Here is a 23390-nt window from a genome sequence, read left to right as displayed (position 1 = left end):
GCAGGTACCAGTTGATGAGGTGGTGGTAGTTCCACCCAGTCCTAGGAAGATAACATTCTTATCCCCATTTTACAGATGATGACACCGAGGCCAGAGAACTTAAATCAATTGCCTGAGGTCTCACAAGTAGGCTGGGATCTCTGTGAGATCTAGGAGTGCCAGAGCCACTTGGGTCCAGCCACCCACACCTCTTCCCTGTGCCTCAGGCTGGGATGACACACAGAGCCTCTCCTTTCTCCCTCACCTGGGCCCAGAAACCACCTCCTTCCCTCTCCTTGCATTGCCCACTGCCCATGCTAACCCAAGGATCCTCGCCATGGAGCGGATGTGGCCTCCCCAGTGGCCCACTTCCTCCTGCTTCTGCCAACAGCAGCATCAGCCCCTGTGATTTGAAGTTTCTTTTTTTTTATTTTGTTTTTCTGTTGATCCCTCTAGCAGCACCAGATGTGGGTGGGGAGGAGGGTGGGTATACCCACACTCTCTTCAGCCTGGAGGTAACGTAGGTTCCAGACTCTGTGTGTCCCTGAATGGTAATAGTGACTCTCTTCTAGGCTGTCTGACCCACTGGGTCCTCCCACTCCCCAACTGGTGTTCCTGCGTTTCCTCAGAATGGGGGGCATAAATCTTCCAGTCCCAACCCATTGTCAGGCAGGACTTCCTCCTGGAGGACTGACTTCCCAGCACTGGGCCAGCTAAAAGCTAAGCAGTATGGGTAAGAGCACGGGGTTCTGGAGTCGGAGAGACCTAAGTTCAAACCCCAGTGCTGCTGCGGACAAGCTGTGTGGCCTCAGACAAGTTGATTAACCTCTCTGAGTTCCTTTTAAAATAGGCTGAGGTCTGTAGGGATAAGGTACCTGAGGTCTTAGCTCAGTGCGTGGCACAGAGTAAACCCACGTGTTGGCTGTTTCCATTATTGGGTAGAACGGAGGGGCCTCCTAGTGTCCGTGGCATCTTGGGCCTGCTGCTTTCTTGTCTATCTAGGCCTTGGTTTTGCCTTTCAGGCTGGTGCCTCTTTGCAGTTTCACTTTAGCAAGTGAAACTTTAGTTTGCCTCTTGTTTCCTGATCTGTTTCCTCCTTATTCTCCATAGTGAATAATCACACATAAGTCTTTCTTTTCTCATGGCAAGGTTGCTGTCTGTGAAGGAGTGGAATGCCTGAGCTTCCCTGGTAGGAAAGGAAGAGTGACCAGGATCAAGGGCGCACTCTAGTCCCTGGGTAGCAAGCCCTGTTCCCGCCTTGTCCCCGGCTCCTGCTCCCACACCTGTTATCCTGCTGGCAGTCATCTCCAGTATCCCAGAAGAGCCCTAGGGATGGGGGTTTGAATAACAAGAACCCTCTGCAGCTCAGATATGCAGCATTACTTTTCCTGTTTGACTCAATTCTGCAGAGGGTTGCTGAGTGACTGTCATGTGCAAAGCACGTGGGAGGAAAGATGAATAACAAGAGCAATTGAGTGCCCATTCCCTCACATCCAGGGTGCTCTACGAGACCTGCGTTCTTCCATCATTTTTTCAGGCCACGTGGTTGCTGACACTGGGAGTTACCAGTCTTTTCCATTTTTGCCAGTCTAATGGATAAAATATCTTATATTAATTTGCGTTTCCCCAATATTCATGAGATTAGGCATACGCTTTTTGGGCACTTGTATTTTTTTCTCTGGAAATTCTCTCTTCATATTACTTTGTCAATTTTTCTAGTGGCTTTTTTTTTTTTTTTTTTTTTTTTTTTTCTTTGAGACAGGATCTTCCTCTGCAGCCCAGGCTGGGGTGCAGTGTCACGATCACAGCTCACTGCAGCCTCAACTCAAGTGATCCTCCCACCTTAGCCTCTCTAGTAAATGGGACTACAGGACCACAGGCACACACTACCATGCCAGGCTCCTTTTTTTTTTTTTTTTTTTTTTTTTTTGTAGAGACAGTGTTTTGCCATGTTGCCCAGGCTGGTCTCAAACGCCTGGGCTCAAGTCATCCTACCACCTTAGTCTCCCAAAGTGCTGGGATTACAGGCATGAGCCACTGCACCTGGTCCCCTGTCTTTTTTTTTTTTTTTTTTTTTAACTAATTGATAGTAACTCTCTTCATATATTCGGATGCCAATCCGTGATATGGTCTAAAAATAAATCCCCTTGGTCTGTCCTATGTCTTTTCTTTTGATTTATGAATTCTTTTGTAATGCAGGAACGTCACACTTCTACAGTCAAATGTATCAGTCTTCTAAATAGATATAGGTACCTTGTGTATATCTCCTTGATATATCACATTGATTGGTGATGACCTGTTTGTTTCCCTGGCTGTCAGACTGTGAGAAACTTGAGGGCAGGGGCTGTATTTTATTCTTCTGTCTCTCTAGGGACTAGTGCAAGGCTGGGCACAGAGTTTTGTGTCTGAATGAGTTTTTTTGTGTGTATACGTGGTCTAAAACAGGTTTTGTGACTGAACGAGGGAATGAATGAAAAAGCCCTGTCCTGCCCTCCCTGCAGAGATGGGGTCTGCTGCAGAGATGGGAGTGAGTCAGGGAGTGAATCACAAGCTCTTCCATGGCTCAGCTGACATTTCAAAAGCCCTGGGCAGAGAAGCCCCCCTCATTCCAAGAGAACCTCCCCCTCTCTGAGCAGGCACAGTGAAGCTCTGCTGATTATCAAACTCTGTGTGTGTATGAGCACGCACGTCAGGGGTTTAGCATTTAAAACTCTTAGTGTTGCATGTTCTGTGTATGTGTGAACAAGGCTTTAAAAAATCTCTCAGAGGACCTGTGTATGTGTGTGGGTGCTGGGGGCTGCATAGAGAGAGAGTTAAAAGAGATGAGGGGGTGTTTAGAATCTTTGCAATGTATTGCATTTGTTGCTGCGAGGATGGAGCGACTGGAGGGGGTTAAATAGCTCCCGGAGGCGCCCTTGTGAGCGGAGCTTCCTGAAATCTCTTTATCTGTGGCCACATGCTGTTCTTGGTTGTCCACGTGGTTCCCTGGTGTCCCTGTTGCTGAAGCCACTTCTGTTTTGTTCCTGGAGGCTTGGCTTCTCGTTGCCATTTTTCTGAAGCAGTAGAGAGTGCCAGTTAGATTGTTAGACCCAAATAATCTGAAATGTGTGAAAAATAGTAAATATTTACTGTACCTTTTGTGGAACAGGTTATTGCCATGGAAATGCATTGCACATGAGTCTGGATGATGGAGGGAAGCTGGCTCAGGAGCTCTGGGAGTGTTTGGATACCATGCCGCCTGAATTGGCAGGTTTAGGAGTGAGTGCCGTGGGTTTAGAATCACAATGTGGTTGGGTGAGGCTGAAACACTTGGTCCCCAGTCAACCTGTACCGAGAGGGGCAGTTATTCATTGCTTCCCATGTGCAGAGTGCTTCCCAGAGCATTCTCCACGCATTATTGCGTTTAATCATCACGCCAACCCAATAAGGTGCCATTACCTCCCTGTTTTACTGAGACACAGAGTGTTTGAGCAATTTGCTTGAAGGTACGCAGTCAACGAATGGTAGAGCCCCCTGACTCTGTTCTCCAGAGCTTGATCCTTCCCTGCTCAGCTGTTTCTCTTACTGCGATTTACCCCAGAGACAGCTAACCAGCTGTCTACTGGGGTTTTATTTTCCAGTATTGACTTCGGAGCTGACATTTAGAAACCATCAACAATTTCCAGCTTCTCTTGAATGTGCACGATCTGGCTACTGAGTGGGGCTTCCCTAGTGGCTGCTCCCGAGAAGCCATCCAGGTTAGCCGGGCATCAGCTCTGCAGTCAGTCCTGGGCATCCTCCTGTTGCAGCTGGGGAGAAAGCATGGGGTATCACACCCAGGGGCTCCTTGAATTAATTGAGAATTGTCTGTTGAGAGCTCCTCATCCTGTTAGACATGACATTTAATTTAGCTGTTGTTTCCATTTGCCGATTAGAGCTTTTGAGGTTCTTTTGATTTTCTTCCTGCGGTCTCAAGGAATTTGTGGGTGGTTGAGTGAAGATCTTCATGGCAGGAAAGGAAGGCTATAACAGGAGATATAATGCATGAGCACATTCATTCATTCATTCATTCATTCACTTGTTTAGTCATTCGTTCAACATATTCATTGAGTATTGGATGTTGAAGTTACAACAGTGGGAGTACAGCAATAAATAAGACAGATCCAGTCACTGCTCCCAAAGAGCATATAATCAAAGAGGGCAGTCAGATGTCAACTGTGATGCATGTTACAGGGAAGGCATCAATCTTTTTTTTTTTTTGACAGAGTCTCATGTGTCACCCAGGCTGGAGTGCAGTGGAGTGATCTCAGCTCACTGCAACTTCCACCTCCCAGGTTCAAGCAATTCTCCTGCCTCAGCCTTCCGAGTAGCTGAGATTATATGCACCCACCACCATGCCTGGCTAATTGTTTGTATTTCTAGTAGAAATGGGGTTTCATCATGTTGACCAAGGTGGTCTTGAACTCCTGATCACCTCAGGTGATCCACCTGCCTTGACCTCTCAAAGTGCTGGGATTACACGCATGAGCCTCCACACCTGACCAGGGAAGGCATCAATCTTAGACTGACTTAGTGATGTCTAGGTATCTGAAGGAGGTGTCCGAAGTGGTCTCCTTGGTTAATCTTTGTGACCACCAGAGCTCTGTTAGTTTCATAAGACATAAGCCTCAGCAACTCTTGCAGAAAGACCCTTCCTCAGAAAGGATGATGGGCTCCTCGGGCTCTGTGCACTTTCTGTCCTGGGAGGCACGTTCTATCAAGAGCCATGGCTAGTTGTTTCATCCATTGGGAATGAGCTTACTGGCTCCATTTATGAGAGTTAGTTTAGACTGAGGAGTAAAGGAAGTGTGAAGGAGTTTGGGAGTTGTCAGTGACGAGCACGCACATTCTAAGTTGACAGGACAGCATGGACACTAGAGCCCAAACACCTTAGTTCAGCTTAGCTGCACTGCCTACTACGTGATACTGGGCTGGTTTCTTAACTGTTCTATGCCTCAGTTTCCCCATCTGAAGTTGGGAATAAAATACTCATCTCATAGGGTTACTGTGAAGAGTAAATCAGTTGAGCTGGGTGTAGTGGCTCACGCCTGTAATTCCAGCACTTTGGGAGGCCAAAGTGGGTGGATGGCTTGAAGTCAGGAGTTTGAGAACAGTCTGGACAACATGGTGAAACCCTGTCTCTACTAAAACTACAGAACATTAGCTAGGATTACACACACATAAGTGTGTAATGCCATGAAACACATTTCAAATAATTGCTAAAATTTTTCTAGCTGTGGCATAAGAGACAAGAGTCCTGAAGAGGACTGAAAGGTCTCGGGATGCAGGAGAGCTTAATGTATTAAAAGGTGACATTTTGGATCAGTAGGAAAAAAATTACACACAGGTGTATGTGTAATCCCAGCTACTCGGGAGGCTGAGGCACGAGAATCACTTGTATCCAGGAGATGGAGGTTGCAGTGAGCTGAGATGGCACCACTGCACTCCAGCCTGGACGAGCGAGCCTCTGTCTCAAACACACACACACACAGAGCCAGGCAAAGGATGAAGAGAAGCAGTTAATAAAGGTGAGCCATTCGTGTGTGTATTATGATTGTCACTTGGTATCAGCCAGTCCTGCTTGAGACTCACTTTTCCGACAGTTCTTTCTTCGACCGACTATACCCATGCCCCTGTGTGCCAAATTTGTGATTTCCAGCCTTCCTTTCTGACAACTTCAATCCATTGTTCTTCCCAGGCAAGTCCTTCAATGGTTTTGGGGTGTCTGCACTTGCCCTCATCCCCAGCTGAGTGTTCTGTGTTTGGGGACTTGTGTTCATAAGTGTGGGAGGCTGTCCCCTGGGGGTTACTGCCCTGACAGTTAGGGTTGTCCATAATAACAGAAAAGTGCACGGAGAGAGAAGGTGCAGGTCTGGCTCTTTGATGTTGGGTAGGATGTGCTGCTTGATAACTGGTGAAGCATTTACTTCTCCCACCATGGGTGAGATCTTGGATGCGTCCTTTACCTCTCCCTTTGTCACTTCTGTCCTGAACTGCCCATGAGTGACCAGGGGCTTCCATTGGAAGTGTCTCACAATCCCACCACACAGCAGAAAGGCATTTTCTTTTGGATTTGAGCTTTGTCCCTGCACTGACTTTTTGTGTCATCTCCTCTTCATTCAATGTGAGATACTCATCTTGATTCATAGGCTGTTGTCTCATTCCAGCTTTGTATTTTTTTAATCACCAAAAGAAGCACTTATCATAAAAGCCTGTGATGATGTATAACTGTGTAACCTAGTTTGAAAATCTCTACCTTATAGAAGCAATAAACTTAATATTTATGTGTATTATCCTGTGAAATTTTATAAATATGACTTTATTGCTAATAAACAGAAAATGAGATCATATCCTATATACTTTTTAAAATAAATTTTTTTTGAGACAGGGCCTTGCTCTGTCATCTAGGCTGAAGTGCAGTGGTGTGATCTAGGCTCACTGCAACCTCGACCTCCAGGGCTCAATCCTCCCACCTCAGACTCTCTAGTAACTGGAACTGCAGGCACACGCCACCACGTCCAGCTAATTTTTGTAAATTTTTTTTGTAGAGATGGGGTTTTGTCACGTTGCCCAGGCTAGTCACTTTTTCCCATATCAATACTTTATTTAGATTTACCTTATGTTTTAAATGGCTGCAGACTATTTCATAATATGGCCACTGTATTATTTATGCTCATATTTATAATTTGACTAAAACATTAGCAATAGGCATTAGGATTATTTCCAGGTTTTCTCCATAATGAACAGTGCATCAGCGAACACTCTTAGGCACTGCAGTGGGGATTTCTGTGGAACAATTCTTAGAGATGGGGTGCTTAGGGCAAAGGATACGAACACTTTTAGTTGTAATAGATATTGCTAAATTGCTCTGAAAAAGGTTGTGTCAATTTATGCACCCACCAACAGTGCATGAAAGTGCCTCTTAGAAAACGTCTTTTAAAAGATAAAATACCTATTGTTAAGCCATGAAACACATTTCAAATAATTGCTAATTTTTTTCTAGCTGTGGCATAAGAGACAAGAGTCCTGAAGATGACTGAAAGGTCTTGGGATGCAGGGAGGCTTAAAAAGGTGACATTTTGGATCAGCAGGAAAAAAATGGCTTATTTAATACATGGTGCTGGCATAATTGGGAGGCCATGTGGAAGGATGCTGAGTTTGATTCCTAGCTCATACAAAAATAAATTACGGGTAGAGTAAGCTATAGACAGTAAAAACAAAAATAAAGAATATTAGAGGAAATTTTAGGAGCATACTTCTGTAGCCTTGAGTGAGGGAAATCTAGAAGCCATAAAGAAAAAGACTAGACAGTTTCAATTATGTAAAAATAACTTAATCTTTTAAGAGGAGAATGTATTCGTGAATTGCTTATATAATAAGAAAGACTATTAAAAATAGGTCCAGTAGATAATGTACAATGGTTTCCAGTGTGAATAAAGTTGAAGTTAATAAAGAAAAAGTTTTAGGACATGTCAGGGAGCTTTTGTTCAAGGATGGAGATTCTGCAATATTTATTCTAAATAGGGATGAATGATAGACCTAGTGCACGTGCAGTAAACTAGCAAATGTGTAGCCCATAAACCTTGTAAGCTCTGGAAGGGTAAAGAAAAAGGGAAGGAAATGTTGTTTTCTGCCTCTTTATTTTTTGTTGTTTTGAGAAAGTTGAGTACCCACCCAAAGCCTCAGGTGTCCCAGGAGAGAGGACAATGAAAACATGCCATCAAAACAGGAGCTTCCGCCACAAGCTCCAGTGTTTACTGGGGGCCAGTGCTCTTATTCCCACATGAAGCATCTGCCTTTTTTGCCCCTTTGAAGTCTGAGTCTCTCATCTGTTCCTGGAGATTTGTAGCCAAGCCCCTCCTCCCCACCCCTCACCTTAGTATTTGTACCACCGCCTGAATCAACCCCCCAAAAAAGACATCCCTTTGTACTTTTCCCTTCATCTGGCCATCACCAGGGTACTGTGGTCATTGAAACTGAGTGTGTGCCCTCGCTTTCTGTAAACTCACAGTTCCTTTATTCTGCACCTTCAGGGATTGCGAATCCTAAGGGATATCTGGCTTCAGATATCAGCCCTGTGACTTCCTAGCTCAATAACCTCACACAGCTCTATGCCTCAGTTTCCTCATCTGAAAAACAGTGATGAAATGAAATGGCACCACTTCCTAGCATTAATGTGAAGACTGTTATGTGTTATTAATTATTATTATGTTGTCCTATTATTATTTGAGATGGAATCTCACTCTTGCCCAGGCTGGAGTGCAGTGGCGAGATCTTGGCTCCCTGCAACCTCTGCTTCCCAAGTTCGACAGATTCTCCTGCCTCAGCCTCCTGAGTAGCTGGGATTACAGGTGTGTGCCACCACGCCTGGCTAATTTTTGTATTTTTAGTGGAGACAGCGTTGGCCAGGATGGTCTTGAACTCCTGACCTCGGGTGATCTGCCCACCTCAGCCTCCAAAAGTACTGGGATTACATGTGTGAGCCACCGCGCCTGACTCCTCTTCCTCTTCCTCTTCCTCCTCCTCCTCCTCCTCCTCCTCTTCCTCCTCCTCCTCCTCCTCCTCCTCCTCCTCCTCCTCCTCCTCCTCCTCCTCCTCTTCTTCTTCTTCTTCTTCTTCTTCTTCTTCTTCTTCTTCTTCTTCTTCTTCTTCTTCTTCTTCTTCTTCTTCTTCATCATCATTACTTTTTGAGATGGATACTCACTCTGTCACCCAGGTGGGAGTGCAGCAGTGAGATCTTGGCTCACTGCCACGTCTGCCTCCTGGGTTCAAGCGATTCTTCTGCCTCAGCCTCCCGAGTAGCTGGGACTAAGGCACCCGCCAGGAAGCCCGGCTAATTTTTTCATTTTTAGTAGAGATGAGGTGTCACCGTATTGGACAGGCTGGTCTCAAATCCTGACCTCGTGATCCGCCGGCCTCGGCCTCCCAAAGTGCTGGGATTACAGATATGAGCCACTGCGCCAGGCCTTTTTAAAAATTATACTTAGCACGGCACTTGGCACTTAGGAAATGTTCAATATATGTTAGCTATTATTGGCTGCTGTTATTTCTTCTTTTCTCCTCCTCCTCTTCTTTCTCCTCTTATTCCTCCTCCTCCCCCACTCCCTTCCACCCCCTCTTTCTTCTTATTCCTCCTCCTTCTCCTCATTATTATTTTAAGTACCTCCTTACCAGTGCCTGCAGAAATAGACTGACCTAGTACCAGGGTCTAGAGGAGTTCAAGTTCACCCGCTGCCTTCAAGGTAACAGAGTCGTGGTGGTTCCGAGCCAGATGCCAGACCCAGTCTGCCTTCGTTCAAATCCTCGTTTTACACTTAATACTGTAGGTACCTCGGGCAAGTTACCTAACATTTCTTCGCCTCCATTTCTCCATTTGTAAAATGTAGATAATGATAGTACCTACCGCACATAGTTGTTAGGAAGATTGAATGAATTAGTATTTGTAAAGCAAAGCAACCGGCTCATTGTAAGTATTGGAAGTGTTGGTTAAAATAATTACAAAATAAACAATCTCACTTAGATACATCCCTTACCTCCTGTGGATTATGTCAAGGATGAAAGAAACAGTGTGCTTGAAATCCCGCCGCCCGCTGTGCTGTGTATCAGAGGTGTTATGGTGATTCGTCATTCTCCTGACCACTTTCCATTTTTCTTTTAGAGTCAACCCTGGCCAATCTTTAGGGAGGAGCTCTGATCATTGAGAAACTGACATCATGGAGGGGGTCATTTCTGACGCTGTCTTCCTGGCTCCATTTGATCTTCCTAAATCTTTCACTAATGTGTCATTGGGGTAGGACCAAAGAAAAACCGGGTGAATGTATGGTTGCTGCTTTGTTTCCTATAGTGGGAGTGACTCTGATGTTTCACAAAGGCAGGGGTGGAGAGGCAGCGCCGCCTCGCAGGAAAGCCTTCTTGCTAAATCGAGGACTTTTGCACAGAAATAGATACAAACTTGCTTACTGTTTAAATAGAATATTAGCAATTATCTTTTATCCAGCTGGAGTCTCCTGGGTTTGGTACTGCCTCAAATGAGCAGCCTGCAATCTCGGGTGTCACTTCCTCACCGGTTCTGCTTTCCATAACTCTGTGTTGAAATCACTCCCCCAGAAGGTCACCAAAAGGGAAAATATTAGTGTGTGTTTATTGGCATGATCTTGCAGGTGCTGGCCTAAGTGTAGACATGATTTATTCTCATTTAATCTTCAAGGTAGTTCTAGGTGATTTCCCCCCATTTTGCAGATGAGGACACTGAGGTGCAGGAAAATGAAGCGACGTGCCGTAGCACTGTTGGTGCCCTGCTCTGTCCCCTCATCCTTCTGTTTCATTGCATTCTGGCCTGGCTTCCAACGGGCAGCACCTGCACCTGTTCACATGAGGGCTTGCTCTGCCATAGTCCATTCGATCCACAGGCATGTCAGGCTGTGGAAGTATGGGAGGAGACGGGAGGGATGGTGCAGGAGAGAGGAGAAGATGATTAATGTCCCCCAGGGCCCATCCTCAACCATTGACTTGTGGGAAACCACCTCCTAGAGTTGTATTAAGCTCCAGTTACCCAGAGTGGTAAAAAGCTCACAAACACTTCCTTTTTTTTTTTTAATTTCACAAAAAGACTTTATTATACCCCTACCTCCTTGTGTTAGCCCATCCCAGTAAGGTAGTATCTTCAGAATACTTCTACTTTCCCCTCTCCTCCCCTCTTCCCTCCCACCCTTAAGATGTAATCTTTGGACCACTTTTACTTCTTTGCTTTCTCTCAGCACCTTTCCTTCCCTACTCTATGGTGACTTTGTGTTTTTGGATTGAAGTCATTTCATGTCTGTGTCTGTTTTTTTTTTTTTTCCTTCAACTTTTATTTTAAGTTCTAGGGTACATGTGCAGGGTGTGCGGGTTTGTTACATAGGTAAACATGTGCCATGGTGGTTTGCTGCACAGATCAACCCATCACCCAGGTATGAAGCCCAGCATCCATTAGCTATTCTTTCTGATGCTCTCCCTCCTCCTGCCCCACTCCGACATGCCCCGATGTGTGTCGTTACCCACCACCGAGTGTCCATGTGTTCTCATTATTCAGCGCTCACTTATAAGTGAGAACACGTAGTAAAACGCTGCCTTTATAGGCTTCCTTCTTCCCTTCCCTGTCTTACTTCCCCGCTCCCTACTGCTGCTCTCTGGGATTGCCTCTCACACAAGCTGTTGTACTTTAATCATTGTCTAAGGGTCTGGGGTATCCCAAACTAAGATCATTGCCGAAGGTCTTAGCTAAATTCAACAGCCCTTTTTGTCTTTCTCCTCTTTGTGGCAATGTCACTGCTAATGGATGTCCCTTCTTAAAGTTCTTTCCCATTTTGGCTTTTGTGACATCTAATAGGATTCTTCTTCTACTTCTGATTATTTCTTTCCTTTTTCATTAATTGGTAGCTCTTTCTTTTCTAAAAAATTTGCTAGATTTTTGCTCTTTTTTTTCTTTTGAGACGGAGTCTCGCTCAGTCGCCCAGGCTGGAGTGCAGTGGCGCGATCTCGGCTCACTGCAAGCTTCGCCTCCTGGGTTCACGCCATTCTTCTGCCTCAGCTTCCCAAGTAGCTGGGACTACAGGTGCCCGCCGCCACGCCCGGCTAATTTTTTGCATTTTTAGTAGAGAGGGGTTTCACCGTGTTAGCCAGGATGGTCTCGATCTCCTGACCTCGTGATCTGCCCGCCTCGGCCTCCCAAAGTGCTGGGATTACAGGCGTGAGCCACCGTGCCTGGCCTTATTTATTTTATTTTTTTAAGAGATGAAGTCTCATTATGTTGCGCAGGCTGGCCTTAGAATCCTAGGCTCAAGTGATCCTCCCACCTCATCCTCCCAAGTGCTGGGATTACAGGAGTGAGCCACTGTGCCCCTTTCTTTTCCTTTCTTTAGCCACCCAGTTTTAGGTACCTCCAGTATCCCAGTATTTTAGTTTAGCAAGTGACAGAAAATCTGACTCAAATTGGTTTACATTTAAAAAAAATAAGTTATTGGATCACATACTTGGGAATCTTAGGATAGGTGACTTCAGGGAAGGTGTGTTCAAGGTATTCAGCAATCCGATTTTCTCTCCATCATGATTCAGCTTTCCTCTGAATTGCTTGATTCTCAGGCATGTGCTTGACTAATGAGGCAACAGCAACTTGCAGGTCCAATCTTATCTTCATCAATGGTATCTTAACTACATCAGTGGTATAGGACTGCTTCTTTCCTGAGAGTCCCACTGTAAGTTTTGGGTTTCATTCTCATTGGCCTGTGTTGGGTCATGTATACATTTCTAAGCCAATCACAGTTGCCACGGAGATGTAGTACAGGTTGAACATCTCTTATCCAAAATGCTTGGGATCAGAAGCATTTCTGAGTGTGGATTTTTTTTTTTCCAGATTTTGAACGATTTGCATTTTACTTGCCAGTTGAGCATCCCAAATCCCAAAAGTTAAAATCCAAAATGTTCCAATGAGCCTTTCGTTGGAGCATCATGTCAGTGCTCAAAAGGTTTTGGGTTTTGGAGCATTTCATATTTTGGGTTCCTGGATTTGGGGTACCCTCATTTCCTGGTCTGGGTCACATAGTCACCCTTGGAGCTAAGGTTAGAGTTGAGCCGCACTCCATAAGGACTGAGAGTGGAGAGAGGTGATTTCGCAAAGGAAAGTTGAGGTACTGTCACATGAGGGGATGGGTACTGGAGAGGCAAAAACAACAGATGTTCACACTCCGCGTCTCTGGGTTCATTTATCTGCTCTTCTCTTTCTCTGTGAATCATCTGATGATTTCCGCTCCCGCCTGCCTGAGTAGGACTCTGAAACTCCTGCCTCCAGATTTGACTCCACTTCTGAGTTGTAGCCTCCTTTCCCCCCACCCTCTAGAGTTAGGCATTTCCATTTGGTGGTGCCGTGCAGACCTGAAACTCAGTGTGCCACAACCCTCGCCACCTCCCACCTGGTTTCTCTCCCTAACGCCCCTGTCTTTGTCAGTGGTGCCAGTTGGGTTTCCATCTCTCCCTCATCGCTCCCAACCCCAGCCTAGTTTTCAGCCCATTGTGCTTCTTTTGATTCCTTTAATGCACCTTTGCAATGCTTTTCCTTGTTTCGTTAACCCTCTTTAGCATATTCTTGGGTTGGTGAACCCCTGGCCATATTTAGATATCAGCTCAGAAGTCACTTCTTTGGGGACCTCTAAACTGGTCACCCATCTCTGCCAAGCCTGAGTTAGATGCTCTTTCCCTGAGCTCTACTAAGCCTTCGTCTCCTCCACCATGGTGCTTCTCACTCAGACTCCAATGACTGGCTCCATTGCCTGCCTTCCCCATAAGGGCAGGGCCACATCCATGTAATTCACCATTGTATCTCCAGCAGTCCAGCCTGACAATTGAGTCTGGGCTGGTGTCCGACAAATCAGGCTTTTTTTTTTTTAAATCATATTTTAATTTTGATAGTTTTGGGGGAACAAGTGGTTTTTTGGTTGCATGGATAAGTTCTTTCATGGTGATTTCGGAGATTTTGGTGCACCCATCACTGGAACAGTATATATGGTACCCAATATGTAGTCTTTTATTCTTCACCCCCCCACCGTTCCCCTGAGTCCTTAAAGTCCATTATATCACTCTTATGCTTTTGCATCCTCATAGCTTAGCTTCATTTACAAGTGAGAATATACGGTATTTGGTTTTCCAGTCCTGAGTTACTTTCCTTAGAGCACTGGCCTCCAAATTCATCCAAGGTGCTGCAAAGGCCATTATTCTGTTCCATTTTATGGCCGAGTAGTATTCCATCGTGTATATATACCACATTTTCTTTATCCACTAGAGATAAACCAGGCTTTGAATTCAGGCTCCACCTCTCCTGAGCTGTGAGCACATGGGCAAGTTTCTTCACCACTCCAAACCCGTTTTGTCATCTCTAAAATGGAGACAATGAAGGTTCCTCCCTCACTGAGCACTTGTGAGGAGTAAGTGGTGATCACAGTTACAAAGCATTCAGCACAGTGCCTGGAACACCATGAGCATTGAATCAGTGCCAATGATCATTTATTATACTCACTATGAATATTATTTTTACCTCATCCAGTGTCTAGCACACAATCAACTCTCAACAAATGACAGCTCTTATTATTAGCCAAGAATGCAACCTGAAACAGAGTACACTCCATGGATCACTGAAGCTTTGTTTTTGAAAGTTTGAAATTAACAAAAAGAGTCTTTGATGTTTCCCTCGCCCCACATCAACTAGGAGTAGGTAGAGCATTCTTCCTCTCCAGGTGGGAGGGGCAGTTTCCACTGGGGGCTGGAGCCACCCCTCCTGTAGCTGGAGGTGGTCTTCTCTGATGTCACTGGGGTGCCGAGGTGATGTGTCGCCAGCACTTGTGTGCTTGTTTGATGTCATGAGGGTGGCCTTGCCCCTCCTAGGGAAGAGCCTCATTAAGGTTAGTGAGGGGCTTGTTCCTGGGACGTTCCAAGGACCTCCTAGGGCTGCCACATGAGGAACTCCCCTTTTCTCATTTTGTCTCCGGTAAGTTGTCATTGATCTGTACATGATGTTTCTCTTTCTTGCCAGCCGTGGGAATGGGCCATCCTCCGGCATCGCTGTTGCCTTGAACATTGCCATCACCACCGTTGTCATCAAGTCATGACAGCAGCTCTGGTTGGCTCTGGTTTATTGGGTGTCTACTGTGGACAGTAGTAGGGCTAGACATTTAGTATACTCCCGGGCTGCTGCGGGGATTAAATGAGGTATGAAGCATCTATAACCCCACAGTCCAATAGGGTAACCACTAGCCATGTGTGCCTACTGAGATATACATTTTAATTAAAGTTAAACAAAGAAAAAATTCAGTGTATCGTGCACAGTAGTCACATTTCAAGTGCTCAGTAGCCACATGTGCTCATGGCTGATGTAGCTGGCAGTGAAGATGGGGAACATTTTCTTCATCACAGAAAATTCTTCCACAGCGCTGATCTAGATAGAACAGGATTCAGTCCTCTGTGGCTCGTGGATCCACGGACTGAATTCGTACACATAGAATTTTGTGGGAACACAGCTGTGCCTGTTTGTTTATGCCTTGTCTATGGCTGCTTTTGTGCTACAAGGATGGAATTGAGCAGTTGTGACAGAGACCATGTGGCCTGCAAAACGTAAAATATTCGGTCTCCTATCCTTGAAGGAAAAGTTTGTCAGCCTCTGGTCTAGAACATTGCCTGGCTCTTGGTAAGTGTTAAATACGTGTTTGAGACTTTTTATTTATTGAAAATAATACACATTTCGTTCTCCACGTAACCTTTTAAAGTAAGTATTGTTATCCCTGTCCTAGAGATGAGAAAACTGGGACTGGAATTCTGTACTGTCACTTCCGGGGGCAAACGCCTCATGAGTTTTTTTTTTTTTTGAGACAGAGTCTTGCTCTGTCTCCCAGGCTGGACTGCAGTGTCGTAATCTCAGCTCACTGCAGCCTCTGCCTCCTGGGGTTCAAGTGATTCTCCTGCTTCAGCCTCCTGAGTAGCTGGGATTATGGGTGCCTGTCACCTCGCCCAGCTAATTCTTGTGTTTTTAGTAGAGATAGGGTTTCATCATGTTGGCCAGGCAGATCTTGAATTCCTGACCTCAAGTGATCCACCCACCTCGGCCTCCCAAAGTGCTGGGATTACAGGTGTGAGCTACCATGCCTGGTCTCATGAGTCTTTTTTATCACGTACCTCCTTTTTTTCTTCCAACTTTAGTTTCAGGTTCAGGGGGTACATGTACAGGTTTGTTGTGTGGGTAAATTGCATGTCACTGGAGTTTGGTGTACTAATGATTTCATCACTCAGGTAGTGAGCATAGTACCTGATAGTTTTTGATCCTCACCCTCCACCCTCAAGGAGGTCTCAGTGTCTGTTGTTCCCTTCTTTGTGTCATGAGTGCCTGATGTTTAGTTCCCACTTATAAGTGAGAACATGCAGCATTTGGTTTTCTGTTCCTGTGTTAATTCGCTTAGGATAGTGGCCTCCAGCTGCGTCCATGTTACAGCAAAGGGCATGATTTCATTCTTTTTAAGCCTGCATAGTATTCCATGGTGTTTACGTAGCACATTTTCTTTATCACATCCACCATGGATGGGCATCTAGGTGGATTTCTTGTCTTTGCCATTGCGTCACTTACTCTTGAATCTGGAGCAGTGCCTAGCACATAATAGACATTCAGGACATGTTTGTTGACCAATGAATGGATGAGTTAGGAATCAATTATGTATAAATCAATAATCAATAATCATCAATGATTAATTTCTATGAACAAATATGAAAATTAGATCAGCCCCATTGTAGAGATGAGGAAACAGCCCTGTAGAGGGAAAGTGCCTCATCAAAATGCAACATAGCTGTGAAAGTGTAGACTTGGGGCTCCAGCTGAAGTCATTTGTGTATTTTCTAAGCTGTCCACGCCACCATCCTGCCTTCTCTGGGAGCTGCCAAAGTGCAGGGCTGATGCCTCCTTTCTGTCCTACAGCCTGACTTTTGTTCAGCTCCTGCTTCTCTTCTTCACCAGCTGCCAGCTTCAGCCGCTTTGTGGCACCCTTGGGCTTGAAGCTTCATTTCTGGTGCTGTGGCACCACAGAGCTCTGCCCCAGTGTCACTTGAGTCCAAGTAGGTCAGCCAAGTTTGAATGATCTCTCTCTTGGCCACTTCAGTCTATGAAGCTGGGGTTGAGACCATCTGTGATTTTACACATTCGTTACAGCAAAACTAAGAGGGCCATGGGGTAAGAGGGCCATTAAGCTAGAGTTTGAGCAAAACCCTGCTCTTGAGGCACCTTCTGAGATGGCTTCTCGTGGAACATCTGCTCAAAGTGGCTTCACATCGAATTAAGTCAAAGATGCATTAAATGAATCCAGTTCGTAACTGCTTCCATCCATGAAGTCACAGTTCCATCTCTTGCCCTGGGAGGGGCTTCTTTCAGGCTCTCAGTGCCTTCTCTCTCAGTGCCTCAGTTTCCTGTTCTGTACAATAAGGACAGTAATAAGACCTACCACATAGCCAAGGAGAGGATTAAAGGAGCCAAAATGTGGAAAATATTTAGAACAGTGTAGTGCATAATAGCTTCTCTATAAGTGATTATTATTATTATCCCCTTGTGTCTAAAATCCCTCTAATTTGTTTCAGAGGAGCAAGGATTGTGTCTCGTCTGCCTTTAAATCCCTTTAAGTTGGGGGTCTCAAGCCCAACCATCTGCAGGAGACTAGAAGGGAACTGACATGAGTGAATTGAACCAGGTGTGGATTTCTGTAAACTAGAGAATGCAAGGCTGTCTGAAAGGGGAACTATTCCTCATTCATGCATCACATACACACTGAGCACCTACTATGTGCCAAGCACTGTTCTGCATCTGAGGACACAGCAGAGAATGAACCAGGCAAAATTCCCTGCCCCCTTGGAGTTGATGTTGTACTGGACTAAGCTCTGATGACTCTGTTGCTGCATTAGAATATGGGCCCACTGCTGACAAAACTTCTGATTTTTCTGTAAGAAAAGCCGGAAACCTGGATTTGTAAAAACCATGAACTCTCCTAGCTTGAGAATTGGCAGTAGTTTCCATTTGTTTTTTTAAAGCACAGTACATGCTGTGAACCCAAGAGCCAGTTTGCAGCCCCTGCCTTAAGACACTCCTCTAATTGCTCTGGGAGGAGGCCTGTCTCTGCCCTGCAAACCAGCAGCTGGTCGGATTTCAAGGTCGTTGGCGTGGAGGGCGCCTCCTCCCTCTCCTGCGTGGAGGTTATTGTGGCTTTTTCTGCCCACAGAGCAGATGATGCTGCCACCCTGCAGACTGCAGGCAGTGAGTTCGAATATTCCTCCTCTTATCCTTCCTTTTGGATGGTGGCCTTGGCTGGGTTCCCAGCCCTCTGACAGCAGACGACAAAAGGATGGAAGCAGCTTCCTCGTAGTCACCCACGGGGGCGATAGGGTGGTGATGGTGATGCGGAGAAAATGCATTGGGTCAGGACAGCTGCCTTTGAAACCAGAAAATTAATGATCTCTGTTGCCTGAATCTTTTAAAAGCGGAGAAGTGATTTAAGAGCTTGTGTGGGAAGGATTGAGAATGGGATTGAGGAGAAAAGAAGTTTAGGATGCTATCAGGAACAATTCCTAACAGCAGGAGGTTTTTGGAGAGTCAGTGGTGAAATTCCTTGGAAATTTTTGTGTGGTGTCTTTTTTTCTTTTTTCTTTTATTTATTTATGATTTATTTATTTTTTTTTGAGATGGCGTCTCATTCTGTCACCCAGGCTGGAGTGCAGTGGTGCAACCCTGGCCCACTGCAGCCTCCACCTCCCAGGTTCAAGCGATTCTCCTGCCTCAGCCTCCCAAGTAGCTGGGACCACCTGCCACCAGGCCCAGCTAATTTTTGTATTTTTAGTAGAGACAGGGTTTTGCCATGTTGGCCAGGCTGGCCTTGAACTCCTGACCTCAGGTGAGGTCCACCTGCTGCGGCTTCCCAAAGTGTTGGGGTTATAGGTGTGAGCCACTGCGCCTGGCCTTTTATGGTGTCTTTGAAGTGCTTGTTTAAATTTACATGTGGTTGCCTCTCAGTGGGGTGCATGCTCTCTGGTTTTCCCCGAGCCCCACTACTCCCTGTTGTGCTTCACCCACTTGCTTGACTCAGTTATGCTTACTGACCTGGCCTTTGTGGGTCTTTGAGTTGGTGCCCTCTGCTCCGAAGGAAGCATGCTTGAGATAATGGAATCTAGGTTCAAACCTACCTGCCCTATCTGCACTTTACTGACTTGTGTGACTGTGGACAAGTTCCTCCTCCCCTGAGATTGTCAGGATCCCGCAGGAAATAGAAACCACTCAGGTGACTGCAAGGAAGAAAGTTTCATGAAAGGACTATTTAGGGAGACATGGGCAAGGTTAAGATTACAAATAAGGAATGTGGAAGCACCTGGGGCCTTGCAACAGCAGGAGGCTGTTACAAGGAGAATGGAGGAAGAAGCAAGCAGAGGGAATAGTTTGGAGTCTGTTGAGAGCTGGGGCTAAGAAGGAAGGAATCGCCAGCAGGAGCCATGGTCCTGGAGGGATGAACCGCTTCCCAAATGGCAGTACCGAGGCAGGGAGGAAGAGGAGGAAGAAATACCTCAGCCTCTCTTCTCCTCTCGCATTGTCTGTTGGCCTCATCCACTGGCTGAACCCAATTGGAAACCAAAAGGACCAGGTGATGAATTCTGTAAGGGTCAGCTTTTGGGGCTCAGCTCACAGCAGAATCAGATAAAAAAAAAAAATGGATCTAAGAGGTGAAACAAGGAACAAGCAGCACGCAACTCTCAGCTTCCCTACCTTGAAAGTGGAGGAGGATGAGGTAACTGACCTCAGAAGTTTATTGGGTGGCTCATGTACTCACAAAGGGAAGGGGCTGGTCAATATTAAGTACTCATAAATGCTGAGATTCGGTGTGGGTTTCAAACCATTTCTAGAAGCTAAAGGTCCTGAGAAAGGGGTTCAGTTTCAGTATCAAGAGACATTCTCAGGTGGGCAGATCTCTGGAGGCCAGGAATTCAAGACCAGCCTGCCCGCCATGGTGAGACCCTATCTCTACTAAAAATACAAAAATTAGCTGGGTGTGGTGGTGGGTGCCTGTAATCCAAGCTACTCAGGGGGCTGAGGCAAGTGAATTGCTTGAACCTGGGAGGTGGAGGTTGCAGTGAGCTGAGATTGCACCACTGCACTCCAGCCTGGGCGACAGAGTGAGACCCTGTCTCAAAAACAAAAAACAGAAAACAAAAAGACATTCTCCTCCTTCCCCTGCAGTGGGGCCCACTGGAAGTGGTTGCGTCTTCCATGAGGAGTTTAAAGTGAATGTGTAGTAGCTAAGAGCAAAGACCCTAGAACCAAGTAGGTAGACACTGTGGTAGTCTATCAGTGTGGTAGACACAGATCTCCTTTCTGTTACTGTAGATTAATGGCCTTGTACAGTATGCACTATTTTGTGTCTGCCTTCTTTCACTTAAAATAATGTTTTTGAGACTCAGGCATGCACGTGTATGTATTGGAGTCTATTGAGAGTTGGGTTCCAGCCCCAATTGCCACTGACAGTCAAGTCACTTAATTTTCATGCCTTATTTTCTCACCTGTAAAATGGGGATGTTAGTAGTTTCTACCTCTTAGGGCTGTGAGGATTAAAATGAGTTAATCTATGTAAAGAGCTTAACATAATGTCTGGCACATAGTAGACAATCAATAGATGTTAGCTATTGTAATTGCCATCATCGTCATCATCATCATCATCATCATCATTATCATCGTCACCATCTCCATGGATCAGCTCCAATCAAAACTGACCCATTGTCAGTACAGCAATTCTCTGTGGATGAAGTCCATGCCACCAGGCCTCTCAGGAGCTTCATTGATCATACCATTATCTTCTCATCCTCCCACAGATATGATATTTCAGGGAGTGATTGATAGGTGTGTGTGTGTGTACGTGGGGAAGGGTGGGCTTGTGCCTGACTCCAGGGACAGAGTGCTTTGTTATGCAGAATAGCTTGCCTGTCATCCCACTACAGGCCCCTTCCTTGAAAAGTTCCAGGCTATTTTTGAGCCCTCATGGCTCACATGTTCCTTTCTACATCATGTCAATGCCAGTGCAGAAAAATTGAAACCTTTTGGCAGCATCTAAAGCAAAAGAGATTTCAAAGTGCATGGAGGATGAGTGTTGCTCGAATGACAGGGTATTAAAACGTGACAAGAATGCTGAGTTGAGAGACTGCAGGCAGCTTATGTGTTTGTATTTGGACCTTGCTGGATTTCTTGGGAAATCAGTGGAGATGCCCAAGGTTAATGTCATCTCCAAGAAGGCACCAAAGGGTAGTAACACTCCTTCACCCCCATTTGTACATACACTCTGCAAGATTAGAAAAGGATGCAGCCAGTGGAGTGGGCGGTTGTCCCAGAGCACCACCTGGGCTCTGAGCTACAGGATTCTGCAGGGGGAAACACCTGAGGACAGAGTGAAGTGGGTTGGTGCCACCTGGGAGCTCCAGGCTTTTGTGTGCTGATGTGCAGGCAGATACTGGAGCCAGACCGAATTGTGTGCGAAAATGTGGGTCTAAGAGTGAAGGCACCAAACCCTCACCTTTTCTGCTTTCATTCATCCTTCCCATTCTTCTCTAAAGGTCAGAATATGACTTTGGAGTCAGGTGGACCTAAGTTCAAATCCCTCTTCTTCAGTGAGTAGTTAAATCTTTCCAATGCTTTATTTAAAAGGAATCATGATCACACTTTCAGGGTTGTTGAGAGATTTAGAGATCGTGGTGTTACAGGGCCCCTGCAACTCAGAAGATGTTTGCTGAACCCTTGTCTTCTGTTAAATTCTCATAATAGTCCCTAGGGGAGGATGAACAGATAACACTGCCATTTCATAAACAGGTGACTGAGGTACAGAGTGGCTTGTCCATAACAACACAGGAGGTGAATGCTGGAGCTGGATTGAAGGCTGAGTTATTGGACTCTCCTCTGAGGGAGGCAGTGCAGAGTAGTGGTCAGGGCTTGACCAACCTCTGGAGTCCAAGGGCAGATTTTCTGGGCCTCTGGCTTAGTTTTTCTCATGCATAAATGGAGTGGGGGGATTATAGTAGACTTGCTTTCTATGGTTGTGAAGGTTACATATACATGAGCTAGTTCTATAAATTCTTAGTATGTGCTTGAGTTACAGTAAATATGCAATGAAGTATTCACTACTGTTTTAGTATTATTACTATTAGAAGCAGCAGCAGTAGTTACCATCATTGTCACCATCTCCATAGATCAGCTCTAATCAAAACTGACCCATTGTCAATAGAAAAATTCCCTATGGATGAAGTACATGTTGTAGGTGTAGTGGGCAATTGTGATCGCCACCAGAGATTCATGTTGGGATTTGGTTTACAAGTGTTGGCCTCTGGGAGTGTTTGCTATGTGCTCCTTCTCTCCTCCCCTTTGAGGACAGATGGTGTGATGGTTCCTCTCCATTTGGTCCCTCCTCTGGGATCATCATTCTCCTCCCTTCTTTGTCCTGCTCTGTGTCCCAGGAAGTAGACCCCCATGGTCTACCTGGTAGACCACTGTATCTCCTGGACTCCCTTGCTTGTTGACTTTTGTCTGAGTTAAGCCAAAGGGAAGTGGCAGCAAGAGACAAGAGGGTGGGAGGAGAGAGAGTTTGGGGTATTTCCACCTGCAGCTCCCTCTGTCCATCTCTGGTCCTGCTCTGTGATGCTTGCCCCTGCGAGGTGGCCCCTCTCTCAGGGTTTCCTCTCTTACTCGCCCCTGTTACATCATTTCATGGGACTGTACCTTTAGCTCTAGGTACAGAACAGTTTTCCACAGTTAAATGTCTTTAATTGAACATGTAGAATGCAAAACATATTATAAGATAATGTGTTGGATTGTTTTCCTTAAAAAAAAAAAAAAAAAAAATCCAACCAGTTTGGAAACAATGGCAGTTTCTTATTAAGTTAAACATAGAGTTACAGTATGATACAGCAATTCCACTCCTAGGTATTTATCCAAGAGGAATTAAATTGTATGCCCCCACAAAAAAAAAGAATGAATAAATGAAGACTTATAAATGAATGCTCATAGCAGCTTTATTCATAATAACCAGATAATGTAAAAAAAAAAAAGACAGAATATTGATCAGTAGATGAATGGATAAGCAAACTTGGAATAATTATATAATGGAATATTATTCAGCAGCAAATATGAACTAACTGCTAATACAGACACGTGCATGCGTGACTCTCAAAAACATTATTTTAAGTGAAAGAAGGCAGACGCAAAATAGTGCATACTGTACGAGGCCATTAATCTAAAGTAACGGAAAGTAGATCAGTGTCTGCCACAGGCTGGGGGTGTGTACAGGGAAACTTTTTGGGTGGTGCCCTTGCTCTGTATCTCCATTTTGGTGGTACATGGGTGTAATACATTTGTATTTTCTTGTTTTAAGTATGCCTCCTGAAGTTCAGGTATATGAAAATTTGTATTTGCTTTATTATATTAAAACATCAGATAATGCAAAATCGTAAAAAGAAAAAGAAAGCCTGAAAGTCCTTTTGACTAGAGACAGCCATCACCATCCACCTTTTATCTCGTTCCTTTCAGTTTTTAATTTTTTCCTGTACTTAGGTTTTCCCCTTCACTGTCTTATTTAAATAAAAAAGAAAGCAAATGGAAAGTCTCCCATACGAAGGCCTTTTTGCTATGAGTTTACCTTGCCTAAGGGCATCTAGTGTGATGGTGAGAAGGTTTTGTCTTGTATACCTAAAATGTACTGGGAGGAAATGAAAACGTTTAGCTTGGTGAAGGGGAGACATCAGGGAGAAAAGTGAGGGAGAGTATGGTCTACAGTCCTGAGCTTTAAATCACAACCAATCAGTCAGTTAAACACTGA

General features: G+C 45.2%; 2 protein-coding genes across 9 annotated transcripts in view; one reads left to right on the top strand and one right to left on the bottom strand.

Moving 5' to 3' along the window:
* NDUFAB1 (NADH:ubiquinone oxidoreductase subunit AB1) overlaps positions 1-23390 on the bottom strand; it is a 1133838-nt gene that overhangs the window by 365104 nt on the left and 745344 nt on the right. The gene's annotated exons all lie outside the window — the stretch shown is intronic.
* PRKCB (protein kinase C beta) overlaps positions 1-23390 on the top strand; it is a 382510-nt gene that overhangs the window by 112086 nt on the left and 247034 nt on the right. The gene's annotated exons all lie outside the window — the stretch shown is intronic.

This window comes from Macaca thibetana, chromosome 20 (assembly GCF_024542745.1).
Source record: "Macaca thibetana thibetana isolate TM-01 chromosome 20, ASM2454274v1, whole genome shotgun sequence".
Lineage (NCBI taxonomy): Eukaryota > Metazoa > Chordata > Mammalia > Primates > Cercopithecidae > Macaca > Macaca thibetana.
This window is presented reverse-complemented; position numbering and strand designations above follow the sequence as displayed.